Raw genomic sequence first — 9,760 nt, forward strand, 5'->3', positions numbered from 1 at the left:
AACAACACACTCCACAATGGGGTTCAAGCCCTCCCTCCTACTACAGGCCTCAAAAGTTCCAAGTGTATTTCTTTGTGGACATCTTTGTGTGTGTCTTTCTTTGTTTTCACTGGCTCCCTTCATTGAATTTTCTCTTTATGCTTGGATGATATCATTAACCGCCCCCTCTCCCTCATCTCTCTCTCTCTCTCTCCGCGCGCTCTCTCTCTCTCTCTCAGCAGATGAGCCTCAGAGTGAGTGATGCACTCCTGACATTCCTCATAACCGAGTTGGCATTTGGAGCTCTAAATGTTACCCTCGCTTTCTTCCCATGATTCACGGTTATGAGCTCATTATACCAGCCGCTCCTCATCCCATCCCACATCATCTCCCCAGCCCAATGTCACCGCACCGCTCAGGCTTCAAATGCCAACCAGGTCAGTCAGTACTGTATAACCCTCCTTCCTCTCCGTGAGACATTGTCTGCATTGCCTCAAAGCTGCATAGAGATGTGGTGAACTGATATAAGGGGGGGGGGGCTTGCATAATGGTTGTGCAACGGTGTGTGTGGGGCGTGTGTGTGTGGGTGTATAACAACCGCTGTGTTTCATTGGTAATCGTTACATGAGGGAGGATATGCACTAAGCATGTTGTTAGGGGGGAATTCACATCGATTCTTCGAAACGCCATTACTTTGAAACACAAGAGGAACTCTTATGGGGAAACGTCTTTTTAAAGGCCTTTGAACGCGACGAATGGTACGTTGCTGTCGCTGTCTTTGTCAGCGAATGGTGTTTATGTTGCCGTCGACCCTCGGCCGTTAGTGGAACATATCCTATAACATTTGCCCCCTGTTGCCCGTCTGCGCCTCACTGATGGTCACATGGGGGTGATGGTGGCCTGATGGTGACTCTGACGGGCCTCAGGTGATCTGCTGAACAAGCCTGTCCTTCGCGACCTGCTCTCTCCGCTGAGGGGAGAGAGAGAGAGACTCCATGGGTCGCCCACAGGACTGCTGGGAATAGCCCCGTAAGATCGCCAATGAGAGGCCGTGGGTCTGGCTGACCTCTCGCCTGCTCTCTGTTGCGTGGTGCACAGTCAGCAGGCGACACAGTGGGTTTCAGCGCTAACTGGCCGGCCATTTTGGGGTCATGACTTTATGACATTATAGAGGAGGGATTCTCTAAAAGAGAGCAGCGTGTCCAGACACAGTGTCCAGGAGGCGCATCGTGTTCCGTGGTTCTCTTTACAATTTCTCATTGTTTTCTTTGATGTACATTTAAGAGCTAATTTGGGATGTTTCACAGCCTTGGAGGCATGTGCTGTACTGTGGTTGACAGGAGAGGTCCTAGCCATCACCCCTCGGCGACCATCTGTAGACTTAGCCTGCTGATAGGAGAACAATTAACTCATCAGGCTAACGAGCTAATCGAATGTTTTCTTTCCCGAGGGGTGACATCATTTGGGATTGTGAGCCGTCTCGGGTGGGGACTGTGTGTGTGTGTGTGTGTGTGTGTGGGGGGTGTGTCTTGTCTTCAATCTAGATAATTTCAGCATTATGTTTCCTCTCCTTCATCAATCTGCTTTAGGGAGTAGCCAGGAGGGGAGTTAGACTCCAATGAATCGACGGCCAGTGGCACTGAGGTAGAGCACACTCATTATCTGATGCGGTCACCATTTACAACAGGAATGAGTGAGGGACGAGAGAGAGAGTGGAGAGAGGTGTGTGTGTGTGTTGTGTGTGTGGTGTGTGTGTGTGTGTGTGTGTGTGTGTGTGTGTGTGTGTGTGGTGTGTGTGTGTGTGTGTGTGTGTGTGTGTGTGTGTGTGTGTGTGTGTGTGTGTGTGTGTGTGTGTGTGTGTGTGTTTGTAGAAACACCATCAGACTGATAAGCCTTCACCCAGCCTGTGGGGAATATGCCCAGATAACAGAGAGATGAGACTTGCAGGACACTCTGAAAGCAAACGAGGTCTTTCTCCTTTTTGTTGTTGTTGCCGTAGGCATTGAAGCAACACTTACAGTTGATTTTCCTTCTTTTTTTTCTCTCTCTCTTTCTCAGAATTAGACAAATACAGATGTCTCCAAGTGGTTCAGTTCGTATAAATATGTTGAGTTGTTCAGGTGTTTTGTTGTTGGCAACCAAAGGTAGCCTTGTCGGCCTGGCCTCTAGCTTTCAAGACTGGTGACAAATAGTTTATAGTGTGACATTTCTATTCTAAGATGTTCATTTGAGATATTCACATGTATTTTTTACCCAGGAAGCTCCAGTGATACACTATATAAACAAAAGTATGTGGACACCCMTTCAAATTACTGGATTTGGCTATTTCAGCCACACTCGTTGCTGACAGGTGTATAAMACTGAGCACACAGCCACGCAATCCCCATAGACAAACATTGGCAGTAGAATGGCCTTACTGAAGAGCTCAGTGACYTTTAACGTGATGCTGTCATAGGATGCCACCTTTCCAGCAAGTCAGTTTGTTAAATTTCTGCCCTGCTAGAGCTGCCAAGATCAACTGTAAGGGCTGTTATTTTGAAGTGGAAACGTCTAGGAGCAACAACGGCTCAGCCGCAAAGTGGTAGGCCACCCTGAAGAATGGAGCCTCTTACAGCAGCAAAGGGGGGACCAGCTCCATATTAATGCCCATGATTTTGGAATGAGATATTTGATGAGCAGGTGTCCACATATTTTAGGTTATGTAGTGTATAAAGAATGTCTTCTCCCAAAGGCAGAGACCTTGCAGATGTCCACTGGCCCTTGTGGACTCAAGGAATGGCTGATCTGTTACCTAAATTCACAGACAACCAATGCTTTTTCAGTTTTAACAGACTACAATCGGTGGCATTGTCTCGTGTCACTCGCCTCTCTGCTCCTCTTCTTTTGATGTGTCATCGTGTGCTCCACTGTGTGGCTGACTTCAAAGCCTCCATCGTCTCAAAGCAGCCAACGCGAGAAACACTTTGAAACACTTAGTCACCAATCAGACACTTTAATCAAGCCCGATTGTTCACAGGTCATGTCTTTCATGTCTGTTGTTTCGCGAAATTAGCTGTAATGTCTGAGTTGACTCTTGTTATGATGCAGCTTTTCAAGATATCTTCTTAGTAAAATGGCTAAGGCGTTAGCGAGGCTATGGAAAGGCTAAACTCTCAGTAAATGTATTTGGCGTGGTTGCAAACACATTTATAGGCTTACCCATACTTACATGGTCTACGACAGAACATTGGGTATCAATATGTCTGTAGGCTTAGCCGTTGTTTGTTGCGGCGGAGGCTAACGAGGCTAAATAGCTGGTCTGGCYCAACACTGTGTCTTTCAAGAGGCTAACTCACGTTCTTGCCGATTTGTCCAGCTGAGGAGAAATGAGAAGAGAAGAGGGGCTGAAACCAGACTATAGGCTATCCCTCCGTTTGTTGTCCCAGGACCRTTCACAACATGACTATCTCCTGTCAGTCGCTCTGGAKCGTCTGCTAAACGACTCAGATGTAAATGTGGGCCAGCAGTAGCGTAGCATACCRTTTGTGAGCTAGCGGGGGAGCAGGGATGCTATGGAGGTAGGGTGGTGGTGGTGATGGTGGTTAGTGAGCTGACAGAGAAATGACATTCTCTGTCTTTCCACCTCTGTATGATGGAGATGGAGACGGGGGAAGGGAGGGCGAGTATGTAGCTGATCAGACAGACCCGCAAGACCCATTCTCTGTCTGCACATGTTATGTACTCGTTCGTTGAGTCACAGCTCCTAGGCCTGCTCATGATGCGTTTGTCTATGTGTTTTGAAGTGTAGGAAGACTGCGTGGCTCTGTGTTGTGTGTAATCTATGCTAGTCATGTAAGAGGCTTTTCACTTACCGGTACGTTCGACCACGAAAATGAAGTATTTATATAGGATATGATTATGTGTGTGGGGGTTATGATATGTGTGTCAGTGTGTTCTTTATATTTACTGCATATTTGTCCCTTTGGTGTGTGTTTGGTGTGTGTTTTATCTGGTAGAGAGGATTATTTGGGATTTACACAGTATATGAGTGAATGGATCATGTCAATGCATGTTCCTCCTGAGACTGTAACACTGTGTGTGTGTGTGTGTGTGTGTGTGTGTGTGTGTGTGTGTGTGTGTGTGTGTGTGTGTGTGTGTGTGTGTGTGTGTGTGTGTGTGTGTGTGTGTGTGGGGGGGGGGTAAAAGCTGAATCCTCCTCCTGTACTCCAGTGTTCTCATGCTATCAGAGGCTCAGAAAACTTCTGCTGGGCTACAGCTGGAGCAGCTGTGTGTGTGTGTGTGTGTGTGTGTGTCTCTCATAGAGATGGATAGAGATCACTACTCGGAAAGAACCCGTTTTGCATGGACATTAACATTGAGGGCGTCCACCAGTTTGAAGTAGTCATCTGGGTGTGACTTCCTATGTGCTATGTAAGGATCACATGATTCCATCCGGGTCATCAGGAGGGATCAGCCAATGAATTATGCTCGCGAGCAAACATTTCATAACTGCAGGCGGCAGTAAATCGCTAACCTTGACTTTATACCTGTTCAAACAACACCCTCCAGGTGGCAGTATGCACCCCTCTCAGGTTGTTTACCAACTCATGGAAGTAGTAGACAAAGAAATTTGCCTTCAAAATGGAGATGGCCTCTATGGTGCTGCCCGTACTCTCACAGACGCCATAATGGGACAGATACAAAGATGAGTGGTCTATCTAAGTCTATGGTACACACACACACACACACACACACACACACACACACACACACACACACAGACACACACACATACTGAGAGTGTAGATAGTCATCTGTGAGTGTACTTTAGTTGTCTGAGAGAAGAGGGGGTTCGATATCTCAGCCTGACTGAGTCATTTGTTAGCTAGTGTCTGGGGTTGGCGCTCCAGCCTAACTCTTTCATAGCATTTATTTGACAGAGAAAACAATCCTACGCCATTACCACAGCCCAGGGAGCAGGGGAGAAAACCACACACAGTGTGGACTCAGTTACGGTCAAGAAACAAAACCATGATATTCATACTGTAGGCCTACACACACAGTCACAAACAGTAACACACCGGTTATGATGAAAGGGCCTGCAGCTAGCAAGGGCCCTTTCATAGCATCCTTTGAACCGGACCACAACACACACACCCACACACACACACACACACACACACACCACACACACACCACACACACACACACACACCACACACACAACACACACACACACACACACACAGACAACGCACCCACACACGTCTCCCTGCCCCCTCCCATTCCCCTCACACTCCTCTCAGATGCAATTGACATTAGTACGAGAAGGAGATTCAACACACCCTCTCTCTCTCCCTACTCCCTTATTTCTGTCTTTTTTTAGTTCTCTGCCACCCTCCTATCTGCCTCGTATAGTACACTGAACTAAAGTATAAATGCAACAGGTAAAGTCTTGGTTTCATGAGCTGAAATAAAATATCCCAGAAATGTTCCATACACACAAAAAGCTTATTTCTCACATCTGTTTACATCCCTGTTAGTGAGCATTTCTCCCTTGCCAAGATAATCCATYCACCTGACAGGTGTGGCATATCAAGAAGCTGATTAAACAGCACGATCAATGGGGGACAATAAAAGGCCACTCTAAAATGTGCAGTTTTGTCACACAACACAACGCCGCCGATGTCTCAAGTTTTGAGGGAGCGTGTGTAACAGTATAACTTTAGTCCGTCCCCTCGCCCCGACCCGGGCGCGAACCAGGGACCCTCTGCACACATCAACAACAGTCACCCACGATGCATCGTTACCCATCGCTCCACAAAAGCCTCGGCCCTTGCAGAGCAAGGGGAACCACTACTTCAAGGTCTCAGAGCAAGTGACGTAACCGATTGAAAGGCTATTAGCGCGCACCACCGCTAACTAGCTAGCCATTTCACATCCGTTACACGTGCAATTGGTTAATTTCTCTACAATAAGCCACCTCCAATCTCATTTCAGAGAATTTGGTAGTACGTTCAACAGGCCTCACAACCGCAGACCACGTGTAACTACGCCTGCCCAGGACCTCCACATCCGACTTCTTCACCTGTGGGATCATCTGATACCAGCCAGCGCCAACTGTCAGAAACCGTCTCAGGGGAGCTCTTCTGCGTGCTCGTCATACTCACCAGGGCCTTGATCTGACTGCAGTTTGGCGTCGTAACCGACTTCAGTGGTTAATTGCTCACCTTCGACGGCCACTGGCACGCTGGAGAAGTGTGCTCTTCACAGATGAATCCTGGTTTCAACTGTTCCGGGCAGATGGCAGACAGCGTGCATTGTGTCGTGTGGGCGAGCAGTTTGCTGATGTCAATGTTGTGAAGAGAGTGCCCCATGGTGGGGTTATGGTATGGGGAAGGCTTAAGCTACAGACAATGAACACAATTGTATTTTATCGATGGCAATTTGAATGCACAGAGATACCGTGACGAGATCCTGAGGCCAATTGTCGTGCCGTTCATCCACCGCCATCACATCAGGTTTCAGCATGATAATACACGGACCCCATGTCGCAAGGATCTGTACACAATTCCTGGAAGCTGAAAATGTCCCAGTTCTTCCATGGCCTGCATACGCACCAGACATGTCACCCATTGAGCATGTTTGGGATGCTCTGGATCGACATGTACGACAGCGTATTCCAGTTCACGCCAATATCCAGCAACTTCGCACAGCCATTGAAGAGGAGTGAAGCAACCAACCACAGGCCACAATCAACAGCCTGATCAACTCTATGCGAAGGAGATTTGTTGCGCTGCAGGAGGCAAGTGGTGGTCACCCCTACTCTTTTATTTTAAAGGTTTCTGTGACCAACCGATGCATGTCTCTATTCCCAGTCATGTCAAATCYAAAGATTGTGACATAATGAAGTTATTTCAATTGACTAATGTCCTTATATGAGCTGTTAACATGTTGCATTTATATTTGTGTTCAGTGTAGTTATGATATCATACAGCTATACAGATGAGGGAGGGGGGAGGGAAGTAGGGATAGAGGAAGGGAGGGAGAAAGACTCTTGTGGAGTCTGTCCAAATAAGAGAAGTGCACGTTTGGCTCGAAATCTCTGCTGAGAGGGAGAACCCCTGCCCAAGCGGAAGTGACCATGTGAGATTACGGCAAGGGTTAGGACACTGAGACGAAGGAGCCCAGAAGCAGTTGAGCAATGCAGACTAAAGCTAATATCTTCTCTCTCTTTCTTGATATAGATGCCTACGTCACTTTCATGGCAGACCATTGCTTTGGAGGCCGATAGCAGCCGGACACRGCTGTTTCTCCMGGGTTAGGGCTTCGCCACGGTGAGAGGTAAGCCTCTTCCAAGGTGCTTGGCTGTACGCCAGCGATATGCCCCGATCCATGCCAAATAGCAGTACGCTGTCAGAGTCAGGTGTGGCATTGGGAATGGGTGTGTACACACATGCTTCTAGAACATGTTTCTGTCTTTCTGTTTGTGGGAGGAGTGCATGAGTGAGCTCCTATGTAGGTCTAGTGTGTGTGTGCGTGCGTGTGTGCAAGCATGTGTGTGTGTTTATCCTCGAATAACCTCTGTCGATGTCGTTTTGCCATGCCAAAATATGTTTAGTTCCCTGGGAACGGCAGGATTGTAAACTGGAATGTCAAGACACTCCAGAGATTCACTCCAACGTCCTCTCCTCTCTGCTGGAGAGAAGCACTGTCTCGTCTGTCTCTGGAGTGAATTACGTTATCACATTCTGATAACATCTACCGCACCGGGCCACAGGAGGGGCTCTCACAGGAGAGCGGAGAAGAGGAAGAGGGGGAACGACAGGATAGCAAGAAAAAGACAGAGTTGGTAAAGTGAGAGAAAGGGAACGAGGGTGGGAGAAAGAGGGAGAAAGATAAAGAGGGAGTCCCTTTGTCCCTTGGCGGTCGGGCTGTGTAGTCATCTATCTTGCCAGGCATGTAGAGAGGGGAGGATTTCCAGTCTGTTCTAATTTCAACTTTGTTCTAATTTCCACTCTCCCAGGAACACACACACACACACACACACACACACACACACACACACACACACACACACACACACACACACAATCCCAATCATGGACTCACACAGACAAATCCAGACTCGGGAACGGTCACGTGGATACAGGAACACACCAAAAAATACACTGGTCACGCTGCACTCACAAGGACAAATTCGTGCAGGCACGTCAATGTATTTTTCCAAACCCATTCAACCTGCAGTGTAGTGTACCCACAGGCGACCAGACATATTCATTCACATGTATCGGTCTTTCACTGGCCCGACCTTGCACTAGCGGGAAAAATTTGACAGACTAGAGCTGCAAGGTTTCTACAGCTACTGCCAGCGACAGCTAGCTCAGCCATTCTCATGCTGAGGGCTCCCCCCTCCCCCCGTCGTGTATAAAGGTGAGCTCAGCCCTATCCCTCATCTCGCTGCCTGTGCAACAGGAAAGACTGTCCCGGTCCTATGTTTATCGCTACACACACACATACACACTGGCAAAAACGCTGGTGTTATCATCTAGGCTTCCTCCCCAGTCCCACTGGGACTCGTGCCCAGCTTTTGATGTTAACCCAGCTCAAAAAGAGCTCTCTCACACTGACGACGACACACTGCTTGTTAGACTTCAGGCCCTATTCCCCCGCTACGAGAGGAGGGGGAGTCTGAGGAGCGGAGTGACGAAAGAGATCTACTTTTCAATTCATACTACTACCTCGCCTTACCGTTCGTTGTGGCTGGCAACGTGCCTGTCGTGGTCCTCAGCTCCAATTTGACAAACTGTTAAACCGTCCGGGTGACTTTTTATCTTCTGAAACGTCTTAGCACTCCTGAATACTGCAACAATTCACAAGAATGTGCAGACAAAGGGTTTATTGTCTTGTCCGTACATGTTCAGTGAGCTGACGATACACAGCCGTCTCTTGCTAGCTAGCTAACGCCATGCTTCATGATCAAGTAACGTTAGCATATCTAGAATGACCGTTTTACCCCTCCCATTCAAATACAAAAGGAGAGTAACGTTATCGCACAGTGACATTCATATTATAATATAGGCTACACAGCTAGGTAACTTGAGCTAGTGTAAGCCTACGAGTGTCTATCGAGCTAGCTGAAACACAGCTAGGTAACTTGAGCTAGTGTCAGCCTACGAGTGTCTATCGAGCTAGCTGAAACACAGCTAGGTAACTTGAGCTAGTGTAAGCCTAAGATTGTCTATCTAGCTAGCTGAAACACAATCTTAAGATTACACTAGTGTATTACAGTTAACTTAGAACAAACCAGGCGTCATTTGATGAAGTTGCTTCTTGCCTGGACATCAGTGGCACAAAAATATGCTGTTGAGACTTAAAGTTATGGCAACCATTTCAGAATGTCACAAGCTGTTACTACAATTACAGGTAAAAACTCAATAAGAACGAATTAGGAAAATGTCTGTACATTTCATTAAAAAAAATTTGCTCTGCTATTACAATTTTTACTGTAACAGTGTTGGCTCAACGAGACAATTGTGTTTACACTGCCCTGCTTAGAGGGTGGCAACTGTCGGGCGAGTGTCGTACGCTACCTCTGGAGGTGGAGGACGTGACAAGTTTGCAAGTTTACATTGCGGTAATATGTGTAGCCGAAAAGTTGAGGTAAACCTATTTCTCTCTTCAATTTACTCTCTCCATTCTCTCTCTTCACTTAGCCCCCCCTCTCTTTCTATATCTCTATTTCTAACCCTTTCCCTCCACTCTTCTCTCTCTCTCTCTAACCCCAACCCTTTCCCTCCAC

General features: G+C 47.5%; 1 long non-coding RNA gene across 1 annotated transcript in view; it reads left to right on the forward strand.

Annotated features, from left to right (window-relative positions):
- Positions 1–231: 231 nt before the first annotated feature.
- LOC139022573 (uncharacterized) overlaps positions 232–9,760 on the forward strand; it is a 128,233-nt gene continuing 118,704 nt past the window's right edge. Inside the window, exons 1-2 of the long non-coding RNA XR_011479573.1 lie at positions 232–416; positions 7,206–7,302. This is a non-coding gene — a long non-coding RNA (uncharacterized lncRNA). The remainder of the gene's footprint in view (positions 417–7,205; positions 7,303–9,760) is intronic.

The sequence above is a fragment of the Salvelinus sp. IW2-2015 genome, unplaced genomic scaffold, assembly GCF_002910315.2.
Source record: "Salvelinus sp. IW2-2015 unplaced genomic scaffold, ASM291031v2 Un_scaffold16570, whole genome shotgun sequence".
Taxonomy (NCBI): domain Eukaryota; kingdom Metazoa; phylum Chordata; class Actinopteri; order Salmoniformes; family Salmonidae; genus Salvelinus; species Salvelinus sp. IW2-2015.